The sequence below is a fragment of the Zonotrichia albicollis genome, chromosome 3 (genome assembly GCF_047830755.1).
Source record: "Zonotrichia albicollis isolate bZonAlb1 chromosome 3, bZonAlb1.hap1, whole genome shotgun sequence".
Taxonomy (NCBI): Eukaryota; Metazoa; Chordata; class Aves; order Passeriformes; family Passerellidae; genus Zonotrichia; species Zonotrichia albicollis.
Window position 1 is genome coordinate 38,851,098 of NC_133821.1, and position 22,972 is coordinate 38,874,069.

General features: G+C 43.5%; 1 long non-coding RNA gene across 3 annotated transcripts in view; it reads right to left on the reverse strand.

The window, feature by feature from the left end:
* LOC141728502 (uncharacterized) overlaps window positions 1-11,077 on the reverse strand; it is a 37,324-nt gene extending 26,247 nt beyond the window's left edge. For 2 of the 3 annotated variants that reach the window (XR_012579477.1, XR_012579479.1), the window contains exon 1: window positions 1,015-5,035. This is a non-coding gene — a long non-coding RNA (uncharacterized LOC141728502). Of the gene's footprint in view, window positions 1-1,014; window positions 5,036-8,554 lie in introns of those variants that run through there. The other variant, XR_012579478.1, reaches the window with a different exon arrangement.
* Window positions 11,078-22,972: the final 11,895 nt, after the last annotated feature.

Sequence of the window (22,972 nt, forward strand, 5' to 3'; positions counted from 1 at the left end):
AGGGCCACACAGAAAATCATTATCAGAGCCAAGGCTAAACCTCTGACTTCCCTGATCCCCATCTCATCTCCTGACTGCCTGGAGCAAAACTTGCAAATGTCCCCTTTCTACGCCCCCACACCTTGACCAAGTCCTGTCTCATTTGTACCCTGCCCAAAAGGGGGAGCTTGTTCTTCTCCAGGGAAAACAATGGCAGAAATGGGGAAATTAGATGTTGTTGTACACAAAATGTGACCATTGGCACAAGAAGGCAGGAGGTAATTTTACTGAGCACTGCTAATTCAAAACAGTAGGTGATACCTCCGCATTGACTTCAGTGTGTGACTAATGATCTGGGATTGTAGAGGAGCTGCTGGTGTCACAAGAAAAGCAAAGGTACTTGTAAAACACTGTAAATTCCAGGGCCTGGGATCAAGGAGCTGAAGAAAGATATTTTGGTAGAGGCATAAATTAGAGTCAGACAGGGGGCTCCCCATGACATTTGCATAGGAGGCCCACCTAAATATCATGATGTCTGCATTGATAATGTAGCACCAGTTGGGCAGCTGGAACTGTTTCTGAGAGAACTGGAGCCTGCTTTTCTTTGTGAGCAAACAAAGCTGTGTGTATACACGTGACTGGAGTGATTTATTTACAAAAGAGAAAAACACAAAGTAATGGCAATGTCACCTGCTCATTAAAGGGCCCAGCTCTAAAGGGGAGAAGCCCCTTGAGGGGTAATGACATTGTTCACCATTTGTGCCTTTCCCCACTGACATTAACTGATAGAAGCTGAACTAGTGGATTTTACATTGAAGACATATTTCTACAAGAAGCTAGACTCAGGGCATCTGCTCACTCACCCTAGACTGTCAAATAACCCTGATTTTAATTTTTGGTCACAGCTGATACGCCTTAAGACAGAAGTTTCATCATAAAGCTTTCATTAGTCATTCCTTGAGTCATCCTGTTTCATGAGCTCTTACCCCTACCAAGATAAAATCTAGCTAACAGTAACAATTCTCAGAGACCTACCAGTCAGTGATTCTGTGATGCAACCTGTAGCAGCCAGGCAGAATTTACTCCTCCATATTTCATCTCCTGCCAGCCATCAGCAAGGCAAAGTAAAAACAGCTGCTCTGAGCCCACATTATTCCAAAGGAGAGATGCTGAACCTCATTTAAAACCAAGGGAGAACCAAGAGAAGAAATAAAAGTCTTAACCCTGTACCTTTGTAGTGGAATGGTTTTTTTTCCCCTCAATACACATCTATTCAAAATAAATGCTTCTCATGCCTGCTGGGCAGTAAACCTTGCCATGTAGCTGCATAAACTGTGCTTGGCCATATGGTTAGCAATGCACCATGACGAGAGACATATCATAAAAATAGTCCTGGTAGAAATATCCTTCAAACACCAGTTATGGGCCAAAAATACCCTCGAGAAGAACCAGACCGTGAAAGTGCATAGTGAGGTTGCTATCTGGTACAACAGGCAAATGCTCCTGCTGTGCAAATCAAAAGGTGGAGGTTTTTTTGCTTTGAAAACATTAGGTAAATATTCCTAAATAGACAGATCTTAAATGCATGGCAGGGACTACAGCATGCATCCACTGATCAATGGTTAAAGACTGCCCAGAAAAGTCCAGGGGATGTGGGCAGAGAGCAAGGCTGCAGCTGTGGTCATACCTGAGGACTGGGATACATTCCTTCAAAGGGTGGAAATCCCACCCCACCACACCTTCTCCTAGATCATATGGGACATGTTTAGCTGAGTCATCAGAGAAGAGCAATATAGAAATTTCCAAAGCTGGAAGGAACAAAGTTTTACAGACATCTTATTATGTACAACTTACATAATTTGAGTACTTAGCTGCTTAGATAATATAGTGATAGAACTTTATAGAAATAAAAAAAAAAAAAAGAAGAAGAAAAAGCTTCTCACAGATAATAATATAGCAAGAATGGAATTAAAGTACTCAGAAATCAGTAAAACAAGTCCCATTTTCCTTCTGGCTTTATTAGATATTTCCAAGAGGGACTTAATGAAACAAAGATGATCCCTCAACTCCTATAGCCACAACATCATTTACACTGAACTGTGACTTATCAAAGCATTATTTTGCTTTTGGAAACAGAAGCTTCTGGTGACTTAGACACAAAAGGCAAAGATCAGGGTTCAAACAGGAAGGACTGTTTTTAAGGGGAATGTTTTTTTTTCCTGTTGAACTGCAAACTTGCCCTAACTTCAGCATGGATTCCTACTCTCATCTGTATGCAACACCTAATGTCTTGCAAAAGATGAGCAGCTCTTATCTCCATGTACATAAAGATAAACACAGAAGTCTTGCACAAGTGGCTGCAGCAAAGGACTGTAATTAATGTGGAAGGGTAACCATGCAAGCATGTTATACCTGGAATTATTTCTTCTTTGATCACAAATTTTGGGGTTTATCTATGTTACATAAAATACCAAGGACTTAGACTCTCCACTGGCTGAAGTCATAGCTCTATATCACAGGACACAGAATTACATTGATTTGTGTAAGATGATCACATATTTGTAAAACATATTTTGGCCTAGATGCTGATAGACCAGAGTAAGGGAGTAGAAGGAAATAAGCCCTTTTAGAAGATAATAATCACATACTTCAGTAAGGTGAGAAAGAAATTATGTCTTAGTAAGGAATGTACCCATATTTCATATGCGCAAGCCATGCTATCTCTAATAAAATGACACCTGGTGCTGCAGAAACAGGATGGACACACATATGGACAATACAAGGGGGACTTACTTCAGGTGTGTTTCCTCCGCACTGCTTCTGGTACCTTCCTCTGCTTGCTTTTCCAAAGTAGCATCTCTAGTGGCTCAGCTTCTGTGCAGGTTATTCAAGGACTCTTTTTCAAGTACCAGTACCCTTGCAGGGATAAGGTTTATCTGAAAGGCTGGCTATGCAAACGAACGTACAACAAACTTATGTGGTTCCACATTTTTTTTCCACTCCAAAGATTGTTCTTCCATCACCTGACACTTCGGTGCAAAATTCATCCACAGGCTAGAAGCTGGTATGTAAACTTCACATGCCAAACATAGGGAATGCAAAGGACATCCATAGCTGAAGAGTTTCCACGACAGGAGAAGCCCATATTCATTTGAGGGTGGAAAACTTGGTTTACCAACAGCCAGGCCATTTGCTTTGGAATGATTTGATCACTGTTGGCATTAGACCAATTAATAGTTTACATGGTGCAACTGTGCTTGGGGAGGCACAGGCTTCCAGATTCCATGACTAAACACAGGAAAAGGGCAAGGAATGATAACAAAGGAATTCAAGTTATCTACTACCAGAAGGCAAACCTGATTTCCAACCAAACACCTACCATTAGGAAACAGCTTCCCACAAATTCCTCATTTCCTTGTGGAGTCTCGTATCTCAGGTTAGCCAGGGATTAGAGGTAAGGTGCCAAACAATTTTGCTTATTGACAATAAAAGTCTGCCAGTTCTTTGCAGCAATAGTTAAAAAAATGAAAGGCGCACATGTGGTACTGCTCTTCCATCATTTTGAAGCTATTCTTCAGGATATTGTATTACTTTTTGTCTCTATTTATTTCCTAGTGCTTTTGCTTGGCAGGTAAAACTTCTGGATTGTGTTATGTACCAATCCTTCCAGCATCTAGGTTTTCACAGCATTATTAATACTCAAGAACACAGGAACAGATCTAAAATAAATATCCCACTGTACTCTTCACTGGGTCCTATGCATCAGCTACCGCACTAGGATGAAGCAATGCTTGGTATTCCACAACTGGATACAGAACAGAGAAGGGAGAGCTCACAGTGAAATGCCAGGAGCTCACTTGCTGTAAACAACCAGGATGGGAGATAAATCAAAGCTGTTCTTTGATCCCAGCAGCCCGGGCTGTGTTCTGTTTGACTCCACACCCACAGCCAGGAGCCCCTTTGCTCCCACATTCACCAGGCATGAGCTTTATTGAGCCTGCCTGCGCACAGAGCTGGACTGGTGCAGCATTAACCAGGCTGGGGTGAATCTGTGCAGGCCAGATCGGGGCAGGGGCTCGCTGTGTCCCAGGAGCAGCTCGGGAACGAGCCTCTCACGGAGCGGCAGCAGTGACCCAGGTGCCCCAGCTCCAGCACTAATCATGCTTCCCTCTCTGCTGCTCCCACAGGACTCCAACGTGCTCCCTCAGATGCTACAATTTAGCCCTTCCAGGCATCAGTCCTGTTCACCCATGCGAGGACAACAGGGTATTTAAAGCTGAAACAGCCAAAGAATATATTCAAGAATCTATGATAAAAGCTACAATTTTATGCACCGTGGAGCATCCATCAAGGAAATGCACAGAGCTAGTGCCACAAAATAATTACATGTGCCGAGTCCATTGTAAACACAGCTTTTATGTGCATCAGCACAGCTGGGGACAGTGTTTAAAAATATAATTATGTAATGCATTTTATGCAGTCCGTGAGCCATTCAAGTGATAGCATCGGTTCAGCAAAATTGCATGCAGCAGGTCTGTATCTACTGGCCTGAGCAAAGAAACATTTTTCAGGAGCATTATTTTTTTTTTTTCCTGCCACAAAATAGATTTGTCTCCGATGCCTGTGGGGGATTTGTGTCTCTGTCATTGGCCACTTTCTCTCCTACTTTCACCAATGAAGGAGGAAGAAATGGGGAGTTATTTTTGGCCTTGCAGCAGACTCCAGCATCTAAATCAGTTAGTTCTGAAACCACTTGGGGTGGTGCCGGTTCTGTTCTAATGGCTTTGGAGGGAAGGAATTTGTGATGTCTGACTTGGTGAAAGGAAACAAAGCGGCTGTTGTGTGTGGAAGGGCAAGGCAAGGTTAAGGCTCTGTGTAAGGAAGCTGGGTCCAGCCTTCAGCACCAGAAGTGCAGCAAAGGGTGAGCTGTGGCTAGGGCAGCACAGAGGAGGCTGTTACCGAGCCACACAGAGGCTCCTGTTAGCAGGAGATCTCTATTAAAATGCACAGGGAAAGCAAGCTTACAGCTACACTCACTGCTGACACCCTCAAACCCCCCCCCATTTATTTTATCCTTGCAAAGCTTATATTGTCTGAGTTGCAAAACACATAGAGGAAGCTTTGCTTTCCTTCTTGTTCAGTCTGCAATTGCAGCTCCGTTGAGGTGATGCAACAGTAAAATTTCTGATACAAAGCTTCACCATGCTGCTAAATCACAGGAGCTGCAGCATCCACAGATATGTTTATCTGAGCCAAAAATTGAGGTTTGTAGATACTACTTAATGGTCATTTTAAGGCCCCAAGGCTTTCACCACTTTTCAGACAGTAAATTATGTGTCTCGTCTAAATCCTACACAGAAAATGACATTTGAGCTGTCAAAGTCTCTCTAGGAGACCCAGAAAATTGTTTTTTTTCATTTAAAGAGACCATTAAAGAAATCTGTACCTAGTTTCATAACAGAAGATCCACAGGTGGGAGTAGCGAGATAGATTCTTCAGCTAGCCAGGAGCTGCCTGGCACAGAAACAGGACTGATGCTGATTTCTAAGTATAGGATCTGATATCAGAAAAGAGATTTCCTTTTTTTCTGTTAGATGCTGGGTCATGTGTAGCATACAGAAAAAGAGAGTGGGGACCAAAATCCTGGTGCCTGCATTCCTGATTGCGGGCTGGCATCATTGAGAAAGAGAGGCATAGCTCCCTGCATTCTCCCTCCCTTCCTATAAATATTGTATTTCTCTTGGCTTAGAGGGGCGGCATTGATGGGGAGAGGGAAGATGTCACAGCCAGGAGAGCGCATCCCTGGCTGCAGCACGGCACAGCAGAGCCAAGGGGGAGCCCTGCTGCTGGATCACACCCGGGGGATCAGCAGGGCTCCACAGAAAGGCTGCTTGTCTCAAAGACAGGCAGACATCAGCCAGCTGCCCTCCCAAAAGGAAGCAAATACAGCACTGTTTGAAAAACCTCAGAATTGCCATATGTTTGATTCCAAAGCTCCTGAGGTATTTAGATGTTTCCTTCCCCACGGAAATCTCAGTAAAATACATTTTGTAGATAAAGCTCTTTGTGTTCTCTGTGGCAGGTTGTGCAGATATGGACTGGCACAGTGCACACCACCTCATTTCAGATCAAGGGCAGCTATCAATGCCTTGCCTCCACTGCACAGCCTGCTGGCACGTGTCGGTGACCATATTTCATGTCACATTACGCAAGGAGGATAAGGTTTCCCATGAACAGTTTAAGTAAGAAAATATTCACACACACACATATATATATATATTACATAGATACTGAGCAGAATCTTTATACATTACTAAGGAAAGATTGATTTTGGGGAGGTCTAAGCAGTTAGGTGGTTTCTGTAATTAAACTCGAGGGAAAGGCAAACTTTTGCATTTCGAAAATCATTCAATGTGATTTTTAAAGTTGCACGTAGTGGATTTTTTTCTGGGGAACTCTATCAACACAATTACTGCTTTGCAACACAAGGATGCACAGCATAGTTAGTCACAATGAAACTATTACCTCCTATCATGCACACAAACAGAAGGTATAAATAAGCAGTACTTTAAAATTAATTTTCTGAGCAGAATTGGTCAGTGGCCAACTAAAAAGTCCTTCAGTCTGTAGCATCAGTATCAAATGAAGGAATTTTATGGCAGAGATTTTTTAAGGTGCAACATTTTATATTCTCATGGGAATTTGTAATTGTCCACTTGAATGTACTTGATAATTTAGAGGAAGACATATTTAACAAAATGCCTGCAGACAGTGAGTTGGATTTTCAAAACCATGGTGCTGAGCAAACACAGTCACAAGTTATATGTCTACGGCTTGTTTATGCATAAGATAATTCCTTTGTAAGTCTGGTTCAGAATGTATGATACCAACAGGTGAAGACCAAACGCTTCTTTAAATGTCCTGTCTAATCAACTGGTGAGACACAAGTATGAAATGAGCTCCAAAATTTACAGTTTTGGACCCTAAAATGCTGTATTTACTGCCTCCCAAAGGAAATATGTTAAGTAGAGTACTGTCAGCAATGAGACATGGGGAAGAGGCAGGAATGAACAGGCAATGCAACTTCCTCAGGATCACATAACAGCTTTGTGGAGGAATTCACAGCAGAGCCCCTGACTTGTGTTCCACAGATTGCTAACCACTCTCAGGTCCAAACTGCTTGCAGTGTGCCCTTCCATAGAATATCTCAACACTGCACTACCACAGAAGCAGCAGAGACCACGTTCATTGAACATTTGTTAAACACATCTGGTTTAAGGTTCTTAACAAAAAAGTTACTCGAAAGGGTATGCTCTATCCAAGTGCATTCAACAGAGCTTTATGGCTTAAAAGCTAAAAGCAAATTCGATTACAAAAACCACTTTCAAATGGAATGTGTTGTATATGATCACAGGGAACCTTCAAAACATAAAATTAAATAATTTATGTCAGTGCCTTCTGGGTGAAGCCTAGCTGTGAATTCAGAGGTAGAAATATGCAGGCAGAATGTTGTGTCCTAGAAAGAAGAACAAATGCTACTTCTACCTTTCTGAGAGAACAGAGAATCCCAACAGTGACGTGAGCACAGAAAAAAAAATTAGTTTAAAGCAGGGAGAATCCTTCAGACTGTGTGTGCAGTAACTTCTGAATATCCATAAAGAAGTTAGTGCTAACTATATTTATTAGCTAGCAGAATTACCTAGGTGTAACTAAAACTCTGATTCCTTGAAGCCAGTCACTCATTCTTAAAATATGGTACATATGTGAAACTGTTACCCCTTCCAAAAGAGACAACTGCCTTGGCACAGCAGACTGAGTGACACTGCAGGGTAAATGGTGGGATTTGGTCACAGGTCTGCAGGAGTGTTGTAAGGAGAGCCCATCAATCCCTTGCCCTTAAATTCCTTCAGTGCTCTTCCTTTAATCCCTCATACTAATGTTATTTATGCAGTGTTTACTTAGAAGTGGTTTCTAATTTCATGTGCCTCACTAAAACCACCCAGCTGCTAGAGGTTTGCACACCTCCATCTTAGATAATGGAAGCAATGGGCAATACCTGCTCTCATCTCCTTCCCCATGACTGCAGTCACACATTCCCTCTTTTTCAAACACCACTACTCAGCACAAATGGCTACTCAAGCTGTATTTCCTTAAAAAAGTGGGAGTTGGGGAAGCATCGGCTATTTGGGGACTTGCAGGCAAAATATGTTTTTTTAAGTAAGGAGATACCAGCAGATGGATTTCATGAAGGAAAAACACGGAACAAAATGTCATAGCCAGTCCAAATAGTTACAGCAAAGAAGAAACGTGAAACTGAAACCCAACTTGTTAACTGTGTCTTGGCAGAGTGCAGTTGCAGGTAATAATTGTCTCCCCAGTCCAAACTCATGCACTTCCCAGCCCATGAAATGGAAAGCTGAGAACATAATCACCCTGAGTGGCTGGTGGATGGCAGCTTTGAGCTACTTGGGAACTACAAAAGAGACTCAGCCCTTAGAACAAGCAGGTGCTGGGCAGCCTCTTCCATGGTGACTCCCCAAAGCACCCCATAATGAGGATGTTTCCTTTTACTCACTGTGCACAACAGGATGGTGGTATGGCCTCATCAAGGAGCAGGACAACAAAAGGACAAGGAGAAGGTGATAACCAACATCCACCTGCAGCACCATGTCAGAGCACTGTGAGTATTTCTTCCCTCCTTGGAAAAAGTAGGTAAATATGGAGAAAGGGTCACAGAAGTTCTTACCCTCCATTCTGCCCTGAATTTTCTAGAATTCATGGCCGCTGGCTGAAGCCAGTTTCGAGTATTCACTTACCTGGCATGTGCAGGTGAGAAATTGGTCTGTTATAAAGTGAGAGAGTTAAAGGCAAGAATGGACCATTATATACACCCTTTCTAATCTCCAATGTATCTCATTTCAATTCAGTAACCCCATAAGGAACCACATAAACATCTATTTAAGTAAATATCTGGCTAAAACCCGTCTTCTGAAAATATATTAATTCTTAAGATGAGTATATGAACAATCACTCCTTAGGAGATTTTTTTCAGTAACAAAAATTATTTCAAAATTTAGCCAAATTTCTAATTTCAGCTTACTTACATTCAGGTTCCAGATGTCTGAGACATATTTCACCAGTCTCCACACATTCTCTTGAGCCATTCAAACATTTTTTGGTAGCACCATCTTTCTGTGAGGGTACTTTATACTGAGCAAGTCAGCTTTTAATCCTCTTCTTGATAAAGCTAAACCAGCTCTCCATTGAGGCTCTCCTAATAAAGACTCCAGGCCTCAAATCTGTTTGTGGCTTTCTGTGAAATCTTTAATCAATACCTAGGCAACTAAAATATCTGTCACAAAACAAAGGATATTGAGACAGTAAAGGGGCATATGAGGAGAAGGAGTGTTCACTTCAAACAGCAAGTCTACAGCATTACAAACTACAGCATTCAGATCTAGACTTCATCTGTTTTACTCTGTGTTGTTAAGTTCCAGCCTTACCTTTAAATCTCCTTCACTACAGGAACAAAAGATTAGGGAAATCATTGTATTTTCATGTCTGAGGACAAATGTTAGACCCCCCTGCCTTGTAGAGAGAGCTGCCTAGGCAGGGTGCAGGGCAGTGTCCAGCCAGAGGCTGGGATTAAGGAGGTGTGCAGTGTTCCCAGGTCAGCCAGCACTGCCTGGAGGCTGCTCTGCCTGCCCCTGCCAAGGGCTGGCCAGGACTGCTTCCACCCTGCCTGCCCTGCTGCAGGTCACCAGCCTGCCCCCAAACTGGGCACTGATATTTGGGACTGCTTCCATCCTGCTGCAGGTCACCTTTCTGCCCCCAAACTGGGCACTGAATCTGGGACTGCTTCCACCCTGCCCTGCTGCAGGTCACCTTCCTGCCCCAAACTGGGCACTGATATTTGGGACTGCTTCCACCCTGCCCTGCCCCTCTGCAGGTCACCTTTCTGCACCCAAACTGGGCACTGATATTTGGGACTGCTTCCACCCTGCCCTGCCCCTCTGCAGGTCACCTTTCTGCACCCAAACTGGGCACTGATATTTGGGACTGCAGGCCGTGGCTATTCAAGGACCCAGTTCATATTTGCTAAGCTGTTAATTACAGTGTAGGACTTAGTTTCTAATGCCAGTGACACAGCAGGAAGCTCCCAAAGTCCCTGCTTCACCCTTCTCCACCAGTACCAAGGGGACTCCATGCTACTGTTACTTTCACATCATCATGCTTTTAAAAATGATCAGATCACAGCTTCAAGGAGCCATCCTTGGAATGGCATATATTTAAAAGAAAGGCAATTTCCAATTACTAGAGTCTGTAAAAGCCAGAGATCAGATTCAATTACACTGCACTTTGCAATTTACAATCTGTTGGTGTTCATTTCAGCAGAGGCTTGTTAAATGCTGTCTTGCTGCAGACCTTCAAAATGTTCTTGCCAACTGAAAGAGGAGTGGTTCTTAGTCCAGAGCCTTCCCATGGCTTAAGCCATTAAAATCTGGGTCAGACCCCAGCCTCTGCTCACAAACCCCCACTTATGGCACATGGCTGGGTTTCAGCCCAGTGAAGGAACCTGGTAGGCTACTGAGCAAAGCTGCTGTGAGCCCACATTTAAAATGTGAAGTCACCAGAATACACAAATATGCAATATGTCAGATTCTGACATGCTCACTGACCTATTATGGTTCCAAATCCAGAATGTGGATGTCCTTGGATTTTCCTTTTTTGAGAGTGAGGCTGTCTGGTTTCACAGTTTGGTTGCTACTGCTGCAGCCCATAACTCCTCAGAGACAACAGGCATGTGGTGGGGGTGCTGCTCCTGATGCACATCCAGCAGATCCACAGCCCAAGGCAGGTGGCAAAATCCAAGGGAAGGGCCACAAAGGCAGTAGATTCCCAGGCAGGTGATCTTTGCAGGCCTCTTCTCATAAGTGCAATGCCAAATATCCATTGGGAGTGCTACTATAAAAATGAAGCAGCAGCGGTAAAGTCAATAGAATTGTATCAGTTCATACCAGATCAAAATGTGGTGCTCTCTAGGAAACTATGTATGAGTGGTATATAATTGATTAATTGAAGACACAGGTTTCCAAAGAATCCTTGGCTCAGGAAAAATGCAAAGTGTCTTTAGATGTGTTACAACAAAGCAGATTCAATATATACCATTAAAGTTGATGGCAAAAATATTTGCAAAAATGGGAAATTATTACATTTCTAAACTCATCCTAGAGCTAAGTCAGTCATTCCTTCCCCCAATTCTGTACATCTACTGGTATGGACCTTGTCAAACACCTGAAAACACGAAACTAAAGCAGGGGAGGAGAACAACAACTGAAACAACAGCAAGCATTCCTCTTAGTAGTTAAGAGGTATTTTTCAGCAAGAAATGTGCCAGAAACACCAAACTGATCTAATAACAAGGCAAATCAAAATGCTTTAAGATTTGTTTAGGAGACTAGATACCAACAACATCCACTGCCATTAAATCCTGCCTGTTAACAATGGCTTAGTGTAAAATTAGCATATTTCTGAATGAGCCATTGCCCTGAGGTTGTGGTTATTTACCTGCAGTGCAGTAGTGCAGTGCACCCTGAAAGTTCAAAGTGAGCAGCTGCCTTTGGGGATCTGGGATGCGTTAATTTTTGTATTCAATTTGAATCTATTTTAAATATTTTGACCTCTCTGCTCCCCTTTCTGCATTTCATTTTTTAAAGTTTGCCTTAGTAATTGTTAGTAATTTTTCATTTTTGTATTGGTTTTGGGTGTGGTGGAAGCCAAACATCCTTATCTGCTATTGTTCCTAGTACTGAGCCACATTACCAGCGACATGGGCCACAGGGGTTTTGTGTAATCAGGATAAATCAGAGTGATTTCAGAGAAATGCATGGAGTCAAGCTCAGGTTGCACAAATTGCTCCAAAGTCAGAGGAGGAACGAGGTCATATAGCAGGCAGCAATCTAAAACCTACATTTGAACAGGTGTCAGTTGACCCTCCTGCCTTGAAGAACGATCAGAAAAAGCACCAGGGGAGGATGAAGGGGAATGAGTCCTGAAGGAGCTGCAGGCATGAGAGCCCTGGTTCTCTCAGAAGTCCAAGGGCTGCAGAAGCACACAGCAGCCTGCAGGATTGCTGGCTCTTACCCTGCCAGTCCTTGGGGAGCACAGCCAGGGCTGCCCTTGGGCAGCGCCCAACAAGAGGTTTTGTCCCTAAACAGGGGGGCTAAGGAGGCTCCAAGGAAGAGGTAAAGTTGAATCTGGCAGCCTTGAGGAAAATCTCAAGGCAGTTTTTGAGGTGAAATGAGGAGAAAGCTAGGAGACAGGCAAACTTGGAAATGCAGCAGCTGCAATATTCATCAAAATTTAAGTCACATATGGATTAAAAATGAAGACATAACTTCTGAGCTATGAGTATCACTAGGAAAAGGAGACAGGCGATTCAGTGCAAAAGGAGTTTCAAAGCTCTGTGTTTTTAGCTAAAGAAACTAAATGTTAACAGGAGACACTGACATGAAGTTTGCTTTTACAAGGAAGAACTTTCCCTTCCTCCTCCCAGCAGGGCAGCGAGCCAGGCTGAAAGCCGATGATCAAAGGTCAGTCAGCGCTCCGAGTCTCACCAGTTATCAGGATCTCCGCTGGAAACAAATGCTTTCACACTGCAGCTGGGCACGTTTGTAGGGGCTGCTGAAAGCTACATTTCAATTAATGCAGAGCTAATACACTTTGGGTCCTGGGCAACATCAGCATGCAGATATTTCGAGTGGCAGTGAGTCAATACTCTATTACTAGCAGCTCTGCAGGCAAAGTGCCCGCTGGGAATAGGGAGGCAGCCACAGCCTCCCCTGCCAGGAGGGGTCTGGGGTGGGAAGCATCCACCTTTGCTGTTTGCCCTGTGCTAGGTTTTTGGATAAGCTGAATTCTTTGGTTTCTGTGATTATCAGCTCAGCTCCACTGTTAGAGGCCTACATTTAATGTAACAACTTTTCAAAACCTACCTCCGAACAAGACCAAACTTCTGCAGATGGAAAAGTTGATAACATGAATTTTGCCCAAAAGTTCACATCTCACCACTTCTGTTTGAAAGCAATACATATGTGTGTGTGTGTGTGTGTGTATATGTGTATATATATATATGTACATATATCTTACAAGGGATAGCACAACTGGGGCCACAGACATAATTACTTAGGGAAGGAACCACACAGCATTTCACATTTCCTGCACAAAAGACCCATAGGTTTCTCTCAGTTTGGGTCTTGGCTATCAACTACATTCCACTTTCTGACCTTGAGCTGGAGGGAAGTATTTTCTGGACTAGACAATTAGGAAGAAAGTGGAACAGTATGTGAAGATTGGTGTGAGGTTATGTCCTTTGAAGCAGGGTGGCTCATTGATGGCAGATGGACCACACCTACCTGGAATTTTCTGTCCCTCAGAATGAATCCTGATATGAACAAGTTACTGAAGGAGAAATTCAGAAAAAATACTTAGGGATCTGTCTGAAAAACATCATACTGGTAAACAAAAAGGCAAGGAATTGGGTTTTTTCCCCATGAGACTGTGCCTGGCAACTCCATTCTGCTCTGTCACACTCATACACCACAGTGCCTGGTGGAAAACTAAGAGCTTAAGAAGGAAAGTGGCAAAATCCTTCATACAATATGGGTGGGCTAAAACAGAGCTAAAGAGGAAATAAAAGATATTATATCCACAAACACTGATTAAGTTGTGGGCGTAAATGAAGAACAAAACTTTCCTTCACTGAGCTAAAACAGTAGTTGGGACCGAACATTACCCAATATGCATAAAACAGAGAAATAAAGCTTTATTTTTTTTAAATGAATGAAATTCTCTTGGGAGATGATTGGCACAAAGTCTAAGCACAAATGAAGATCCACTTCAATCCATAGAACAGGATTTAAAGCCATAGACTTCTCTTTTCACCAGGGATCATTTCATCCTCCAGCAGGCAGAGAAAGGAACGACAGAGGAAACCAATCCAGCAGCTTCAGAAAAAAAACCCCAACAACTAACTGATAAGTTGGAAAATAGCAGCTCAGCATGCCTTGTGGGTTTTCCTCCCCCTTTTAAATTGTTGCAGCATTTATTCCTCTGCACTCTATTCAAGTTCCTTGTATATTCATCACTTCAGAAAGGAATTTGAGTGGAGTGGTAATGCACAGCCAAGTAAATGATTTGGATTTACTTATGGCTTTCTCAAAAAATGCAGATTTATCTTTGTATCAGCAGATTTTGGAGATGTGCCAACTAAGAAGGTAAAACACAAGGAAAGAAGTAATTCTATTTTTTTTCTGCTTAGCAATCAGCTCTTCAATTAAAGTTGGGAGAAATTTTTTTCAAGTCTTTGTCACATTGTTGAAACATGTTCAAACACAAAACTGCTTGTTGTTCAGCAAATAATCTTTATGTCATGCAGTGTTTAAAACCCTACAGTGACAGATCTCTGCATAGGATACCTCCAGATTAGTGTGGAGCTTCCTGACTTCACTGCAGCTTAGCAAAGATGTGGAGCTCCCTGCAAGTGGAGTCCGCATCAGCAAAAACCGTCAATAAAATTTTACATGTTACAAAAAAATCCTAAAACACCAGATTTCTATATACCTGTATCTTCCTTGCCAAAGCAGTGCAACTGTGGAAAACCTGAGATGAAGAGGGCAAAGTTTCCTTTCTCACTCTGTATCAGGGCAAAGAGAAACTGGCTTTCATTGCTGCTTTTCTCCTGGCTCTGTTGTTCCAGCTGACCTTTGAGCAGGGCACAGACCATGGTGCAGAAAGCAGCATTGGAGCTCAGCTCCCGTGAATCACCCATTTTCCATGTGGAATTTAACCTCATTATCACCTCTGTCACACTCAAAAACGGACCCTTGACATCCACAGACTCTGATTTAATCTGCGCTCCACCTCCCACAGAGCACTTAGTACTCAAACAAGGATGACTGCATTTCTTTAAAAGTTTGTCACATTTCATTTTGCAGATCAAAAAATTAAGACATCATGTGTATGAAATTCACCCACTTCAGTTACTTTGCATGTAAGCTTGATTTCTTTAATTGTTCTGTACACTGTATTCATTTTGAGCACAAAGATGAAAACCCCAGCCAGAGTCAGGTCCTGCTGAAAGCTCTGACTCATTCTCATATTTCTCTTTGCTCCAGGGCCTCTCTCTTCCTAACCTTTATATTCTTTCACTGTAAAAAAGACACAAAAAATCCAAAAAACCCTCTTCCCCCATTTACTGATGCTAGCAAGAGTAAATGGGTTTTGTTCACAGCCTTAATATAGCATCATCACCATTCTCCTCCAGGTTTTCAATGAAGCTGCCTACTTCATCTCATCAGTAGTCACCCAAATCAGTTGAAACATTTCTATGGATTCCAGTGGGCACTGAAATAGGCCATTATAAAACCTAACTTGTGCAGTTTTACTAAAATCTACTTAGTTCTAGGTGATTTTTTTTCAGAAAGGATTTTAGTACTTGAGTCCATTACATAAGTTAGAGAACAACTCATAGGCCCATGGCTGCCAAAGTGAAAATAGAAGGAAACACTCATTGAAATCATGCTTGCAACACACACAAGGTCTCTGCTTCTTCTTATCTTCTACAGCTAGGATGGGAAAGGACTTGGGTTCAACAAGTTAGTGAACATCACCAAAAACAGTTTCCAAGCATTTCAGTTAACCTGGTGGGGAATCAGAAGGTGAAGGAGAAGACAGCCTTCTTAGCAGTCTTCTCTCTGTGGCATTTGCTGTCAGAATGTCACCTTTGCTAGCCTCTGACAGATGCACAACCCCCTCCCCAGGTGCATGGGGTGGCTCCCTTTGTCCTTCACACGTTACCCTGTGCTGGGGACATCTGCAGCACCTCAGCTACAACAGGTGAGAACTGCTAGGCTCGCATGATGAAGTTTGTGGCAGGCAAAGGTTCATCAAAAAGGGGGCCTAATTATCTCTTTTTCCTTTATTAACACCTATTGAATCTCATCCTGTAATCTCAGGCAGCACTTCTCACTCATGGTGTGCCCGTGAATGAGAACACATTCGGTGTCTGGCACGGCCCCTCTTGCAAGTGCTCTGCTGGTGCTGCTCTTTCTTCTCCCCGTTCTGAAAATCTAATTGTGATTTGCAACATGCAAAACACCTCAGCAGAGGATCAGCATTTCAAGGTGGCTTGCATTTTTTGATGCTGTTTCCGCACCACATCGCACAAAGACTTTCATTCTCACTTATCCTATGGTAACTTTGGGTATGTGAGGTGGTGGGATTGCTTCATACAGCAGGGATGACTACATCTACCATAACTACACTGCACAGAGAGAAGTTTTCCTCAAGGAAGGGATTATTCAGCTTAGTCATAGGCTCATTTATATCAGATTCTCTCATCACAGGGTCATGACCCAGCTGAAATGACTTAATGTTCTATAGATTTCAGAACCAAAGTCCAAGAAAAGAAAAAAAAATCCCCCATCAGTCTTCAGCCAGGCTGAAGACTTTTCCCCCTTCCTGGCAGGAAAGTCAGCATCAGCAGCATTATGGAACTCCCACACATTGTGGGCCCCAGGAGCCACTGTTTCTAAAGCATCCTGCCCTGCACCTTGCACTTTCACACTGCTCCCTAAAGTCTCTTCCCAAAATTGGTACCTACAAGCCCAGCCCAAGGCTTTCAGGCCCTTTTTACAAGGGTCTTGCTTCCTTTAAAGGCCTCACTATCAGATCCTCAATGTTAATTCTTGCAGATGTCCTGTACCTCCTTGCCAGACTATTTCCCTTCTCATGAGAGTTTGTGTCTGTTCCCTTCACTTGGGGTGAATAAAGCAGAATTGAGGTTGAGCTCCTGCTCCTCTGAGGGGTCCAGCTCACCAGATATGACAGGATGATCCCCACAAGGGGTAGCTTGGCCCATTGGCATCCAAGTGCTCGTTCCACCTGAGCTTCTGGGGCACTGGCTGCAGCGCAGCAGGACAGACAGACATGTAACTTTAAACATTGCCTACTCACCTACCCAAGCGCTTAACTGCACCAGAGCTGATGTGACCTGGCTTTGGCTCTGGGTTTAAATGCCGGAGGCTGAGTTTTTGCTTGCTGCTTTAAAGGAACAGAGCAAGCCTCCTTTTTCAGATACTGAGCTCCAGCTGGTTTAGCTAATGTCAGGGGAAATCATGAGTCCTTTGGAAATCTCTGAAATGTAGGCACATAATGTGTAAAGGAACAATGCAGCCAAATAAGTAAATCTTGGTGACAGAACAGCCATTTACTGAGGAAACAGCACACAGGGAAGAGGAATTAGCTGGGAAATACTGTTTTGTAAAATTATTTGTCCAATTTCCATGTAAGCTATCGGCAAATCTTGGAAATTACCTTGGAGATTTCCAGGCGCTGGAACACTGCTGCCAGCTCTCTATTTCCATGCCATAGAGATAAAAAAGATCTACTGAACAGTCCTCCCTTGCTTCCATGCTGCTCTTACACAACTTTTCCACTATTTTCTACATGGTGACATTTTCAAACAATAAAAACTTCCACCTGGGATAGGACACTCCTGCTCTCCCTCCATTTCTGAAGCACAGTGGGATCACTGATTCACCATGGCTAACAAAGAATGAAGGGGCTGCAGAATGGCTCTAGGAAAAAAAAAAATCAGATGTGCAAGTCCCCGGTTGTGAGAAGTGAAGCCAACTCTGCCAGCCCTGCACTGCCACTGCAGCACTGAATTCTTGGTGCAGACAGTCATGAAGGCTTGGAAAGGAAGCTGCATTTCCACCAGTCCTCCTGAGATTTACTGGGGCAGCATCATAAAGTTAGGTTGCTATCTATTTCCACATTAACTCCACTGAATAAGAGTGGGCCAGGTACAAACACTAAAACAAGAACAAACCTGGCATTTAATCCAAACCCTGAGACTTGACACAAGCATAAAAATGTAATACGTTTTTTAAAAGGTTCAATTTCCTTCAAATGCACTTATCTCTAGGGTTGCAGCTGCCAGCCAAAATCTCTCTATCTCCAGAGATAAATAGTGAGATTATGAGATCATATCCTCTGAAATTAATTCCCCGGTATTCAGTTTCTCCAGCTTCGATCCATGGATTCTGCACAAAATGTTTCAGGGAACACAGTGCATCTCAGCTAAAGATTACTTGTTAATAAACAAGATTATTTTATGAACACAGAAATTAGAGAAGGTCAATAAACAAACCCTATTTTAATAACATCTTCTGCATTGGTTCCCCAAGAGGACCAGAGCAGAAAGTGAATTGATGTTTCTATGAAAACTCCAGCTCCACAGACTCTGCTGCTGTTAATCAGACTTCTTAATTGCTCTGGAGCAAGGCTGTGCATGAGCTGAGGGTGAGGACTCTCCTGGACTGGGGGTCAAAGACAACTCTGCTAAAATGAGCAATAGTATGATAAGATGGCAATAATCTGATAAAAACCAGAATTAAGGTGCAGAACATGGGCCTCTCCAAGAAGTGCAGAATGCATCTTAGGCAGGCGGGTTATGTGCTTTTAGAAGCAGACTGCAATTAAATCATCCACCACTAAGTGGGTGAATGGTCATTTTTTTGGCTGAGCAAGAAGCAGGAGAGCTTAACAGTCTGCTAAAACATTTCATCCTCTGCATGGCCATTTTCAGCCTATCTGTGGCCAGCCTTTTGAGGTATCACTGTATTAAAAATGTTCTTCCCTGAAGGTACTTCCACACCGCAGCAGATGTCACTGACTTGGCACTGTTTGAAGGGTCTATTAAAAGTAATGGAATTAATTACTTGGGCTGTCATCACAGCACTGCTTTTGAGATATTTTAAAAGGTTTATTATTGATAGCCTTATGCTGCAGTGTGCCGAGCACCTTCACCCTCACTCCTGGACACTGAGACAAGGGCCAGCACGGGCTCCCCAGGCTCTGAGCATCCTGTCTGCTCCTGAGGCTGCTGCTCCTGTGGCACCCAGCACAGGGCCCAGGGCCACCACTCCTGGGGGACCTGGCCCAGCAGCAGGCACCGTGGCCAGCCCCGGGCATTTGGAGTGCTGAATGCTGTGTCAGTGGATGGTTTGGGAATGTGATATTCCCTGCAGCTGGGTGGGACCCACACCAGGGCGGTGGAGCATGACAGGAAGGGAGCAGCAGGGCTGAACTGCTCCACACTGCCCACAAGCCCAGTCCCCCTTGCCTTGCTCAAGGGACAGAACCTGTGTTATGTGATAACGAGGATGAAGGAGAAAAAATGAGCCTTGGAAAGGGGGAAGGAAAGATGCTTTCTCTGAGTGTTCAGTGTTAGCCTTTTTGTCTTCCAGTACCCAGATAGTTAAATACATAAATAATTGGCAATATATTAATTCAATTTTCCTCAAATCTAGCCTGTTTTGCCCATGATGGTAACTGAAAGTGATCTCCTTGTCCTCATTTCAACACATGAGCTCTCATTCCTGATCTTCCTATTCTCTCTCCCCTTCCTCTTAAGGAGGAGAGCGAGTGAGCAACTAGTGGGAGTTTGGCTGCCAGCCATGGCCATCCCACCACACCTGGATACCAAACACCTCACCTGGACAAATCCTGAACCATGTGCAGGGAGCTACAGCACCTGTGGAAACCTCAGTGACAGGGATGGCTCCTGGTGCCCACTGATGAGACTCAGAGAGAGCTCTGTCACCACCTGTGCCAAACTCTCTGGCTGCACCTAACTCCTTCATGAGGAAGTGTCTCTTGGGCTCTGCAGAATTTCTGCCAACACATTTGACTTCCATCTTGGGACAGAAAATGCAGTATAGCAAAGCATCCTTGAAAAATTGCCGAGCTCTTCTCTGTGGCAGTTATGACAACATCTATTGCCAATAAAATGAAAAGGAACAAATTCTGAGAGGTGAAAAAAAATCTATAGGCATACAGAGGATAAAAGAAGTAAGAGTAATCCACTGCCTAGGTCTCTAAAGCACAAATCTTTGGTTAATTTCAGTAGCTGATATTGCTGGTGTTTGTTTCATTTTAGACATACCACCAGGAACAGAAAAAGAAGCATCACATTTAGGGTTAGGTTATAGAAGATAATTTACACAGTTTCCTCTCAAAATTTATTTGAAATGTCTCAGCTATGAGGCAGGTCATGCAAGCTAAGATATCCCTAAACACTGTAAAGATGGTACAAATAACTATGAATTTGAAATATGAAAAGAGGGGGATGTCTCCAGGCATCTTTCTCAGCATCCTCCCTCAGTGATATGAAGAGTCATCAGCACACTAATGAACACAGTCATGCTCAATATTAACAGGAACTTTTCTCAAGTGCTACCAATGGCCAAGAAATATGACATAGGAAGTAATATAAGAGTGGTTAAAGTAGAAAGAAAGTAGAACACAAGCAGATTTAGGACCTCACCTGAAGTCTATTGAATAGAATGGGTAGAAACCCCTTGGCTCAGTGATGCTTTATATCTTTCTTGAGAGAGAAGCATTCAAACTAGCATTTTCTCTGCAGGAAACAAAGCTACAGATACTTCAGCAAGCCCAGAGACAAATCTGAAAAGCAACAATAACGAAAATGAGCTAGAAGTGACAGCAGGGATCTCATCTCGCTAGGTACGACTGTGCCATGCAGTTTGGCAGCCATGCAAGCTCATGGATTTTGGGCTGCAGACATGTATCCATGATGTGGTGCTGTGCCAAGGGATTCAGGCTGGCTCTAACAGAGACACTTGTGTAGCCAGAACCTCTATGGCCATCTTTGCTGGGCACCCCATTTGATCTCAGAGGAGTGGGATGTTTCACCTCAGCAGCAGGTGGCAACACTTGAACTGGCCAAACCCAGACTGACTAATTTCCCGCTACAATGCATGTCCTGCATCCAGGAAAGTTTTCCCATGAAAGAAATAAAGTCTGTGGGGAAAAAGAGCCCCAAGACCCAGGAATCATCTATATGAACCGTTATGGCTGGTTGCACTTACTTGACAAAATGCAGTGCTCCTTGTGGCTGCTACAAGACCTGCTAGATGCTGTCTGCTGGCCACAGTGGTGCTCCCAATGAGGAAAACTTTCTCCTTTAAAATAGGAAAAGGCTGTACTTGATCCCAATGTAGAGACTGTGGATGAACAGGCTAAATTTTCCTCTGTTTGAACTCTGAATTTGCATGAGAAGTTTACCATTTGAGTATCATTCTATTCTGCACTGATTTATATTTTTCTCCCCTGCTTTCTGCAAATTGAAATAAATGGATTAACTAGAATTCGCTTGACCTTCTGTTGTTTAAAACTGAGTTTTACTTGTTATGCTCATACAAGGTGGCACAGAACTAAGCAGACATCCAACACAGACAGGCAGGCTTTTATGTTATGTAAAGCATAAGCAGATTTCAAAGCAAAGCTACTATTAACCTCTGCCTAATTTTTTCTAAAAGGATTTTTTTAAAGAATTTGAAAGCAGGGCAAAGCAAAAACTGCATTTCAGAATAGGCTTGTTAAGCAAATGCCAGTGAGATAATACATGACTCAAGCATACTGCAATGCTTCCTTTCATCTGTCCTCCCATTTACAGAATCAAAATCACAGAATGGGTAAGTTTGGAAGGGACCACAGTGGTTCAAGCTCCCTGCTCAAGCACATTCATCCATTGGAAGGACTCTTGGATATCTCCATCGAGTGAGACTCCACAACCTCTCTGGGCAATCTGTTCCTGTGCTCAGTCACCTACACAGTGAAGATCTTCCTCATGTTCAGGTGAAATGCTGTGTTCCAGCTTCTTCCTGTTGCCTCCTGTCCTATTGCTCAGATGGAACAGAGCCTGGCTCCTTTCTCTTGGCTCCCCCCTTCAGATACTGATAGACATTGATGAAGCTCCTTCTCAGTTGTGTCTTCTCAAGGCTGACCAGGCCCAGCTCCTTCAGCTTCCCTGCTAAGGGAGATGTTCCAGTCCCTTAATCATCTTTGTTGTCCTCTGCTAGTCTGGCTCCAGCAGCTCCAGGTCCCTCTTGTACTGAGGAGCCCAGCACTGGACACAGCACTCCAGATGTGCCTCACCAGGGCTGAGCAGAGGGGCAGGATCACCTTGACCTGCTGGCAGTGCTCTTCCTAATGCACCCCAGGATACCAGTGGCCTCCTTGGCCATAGGACACACTGCTGGCTCATGGATGGCTTATTGTCCACCAGAACTCCCAGGTCCTTCTCCACAGAGCTGCTTTTCCTCAGCCTGTGCTGTTCCATGAGGTTGTTCTGCACTTGGAACCTCAGATCCCTCCACCCTGCCGAGGTCCCTCTGAACGGCTGCACAGCCCTCAGGGGAATCAGCCTCTCCGTTTCAGGTTGCCTCTCTCACCATCAGGTGGCCCCTCTTGCTGTGTGTGCTGCACACCTTGATCTCAGCACATCTACCTGCTCATGTGATGGTAATAATTGTAACTACTCTGAGGTAGCAGAGGGTGCTGCTCCAGGGAAAACTAGATCATGGTGTACGTCTTATGAATTTACTGCTCCATTTGGGAAACATCAGTTGAATATAAAGAAGCAATTGTATTGCCACTTTCTTCTCTCTTACTCATGTGCTAGAAGTTTCTTATTAGGGATATTCAAGTGACCAGTGTGACAAATTCCTGCCTCAATAACTTTCCCTATGAGCCCTGCCACAACTGTGCCATCACAAATCCAGCCAGTAACGTTTCAGCTTTGTGCCAGGAGCAGACCAGAAAATGAAGTAGGACACACAGTTTGCTTCTCAGCAGTTTAGTCCCCAAAGAGTGACAGTGCCCAAATGCTTCAGGTCATGCCCACTAGGAGGAACCAGGTAACAGTCCTGCTTTTCTTTTTTCGTCACTTAGCACCTTGAAGAGGGCTGACTAAGGATCTCAGACACTGAAAACCAGACCTATCAGGTAATGTAGCACTTCTCTCTATTTACAGCAACAGGATTATTCCCTCTTGGCTACTGTATTCTAAGCATATAGAATGAAGCCAAATATCTTGGTCCTCAAGTTGGGTGCTCTTATCTGC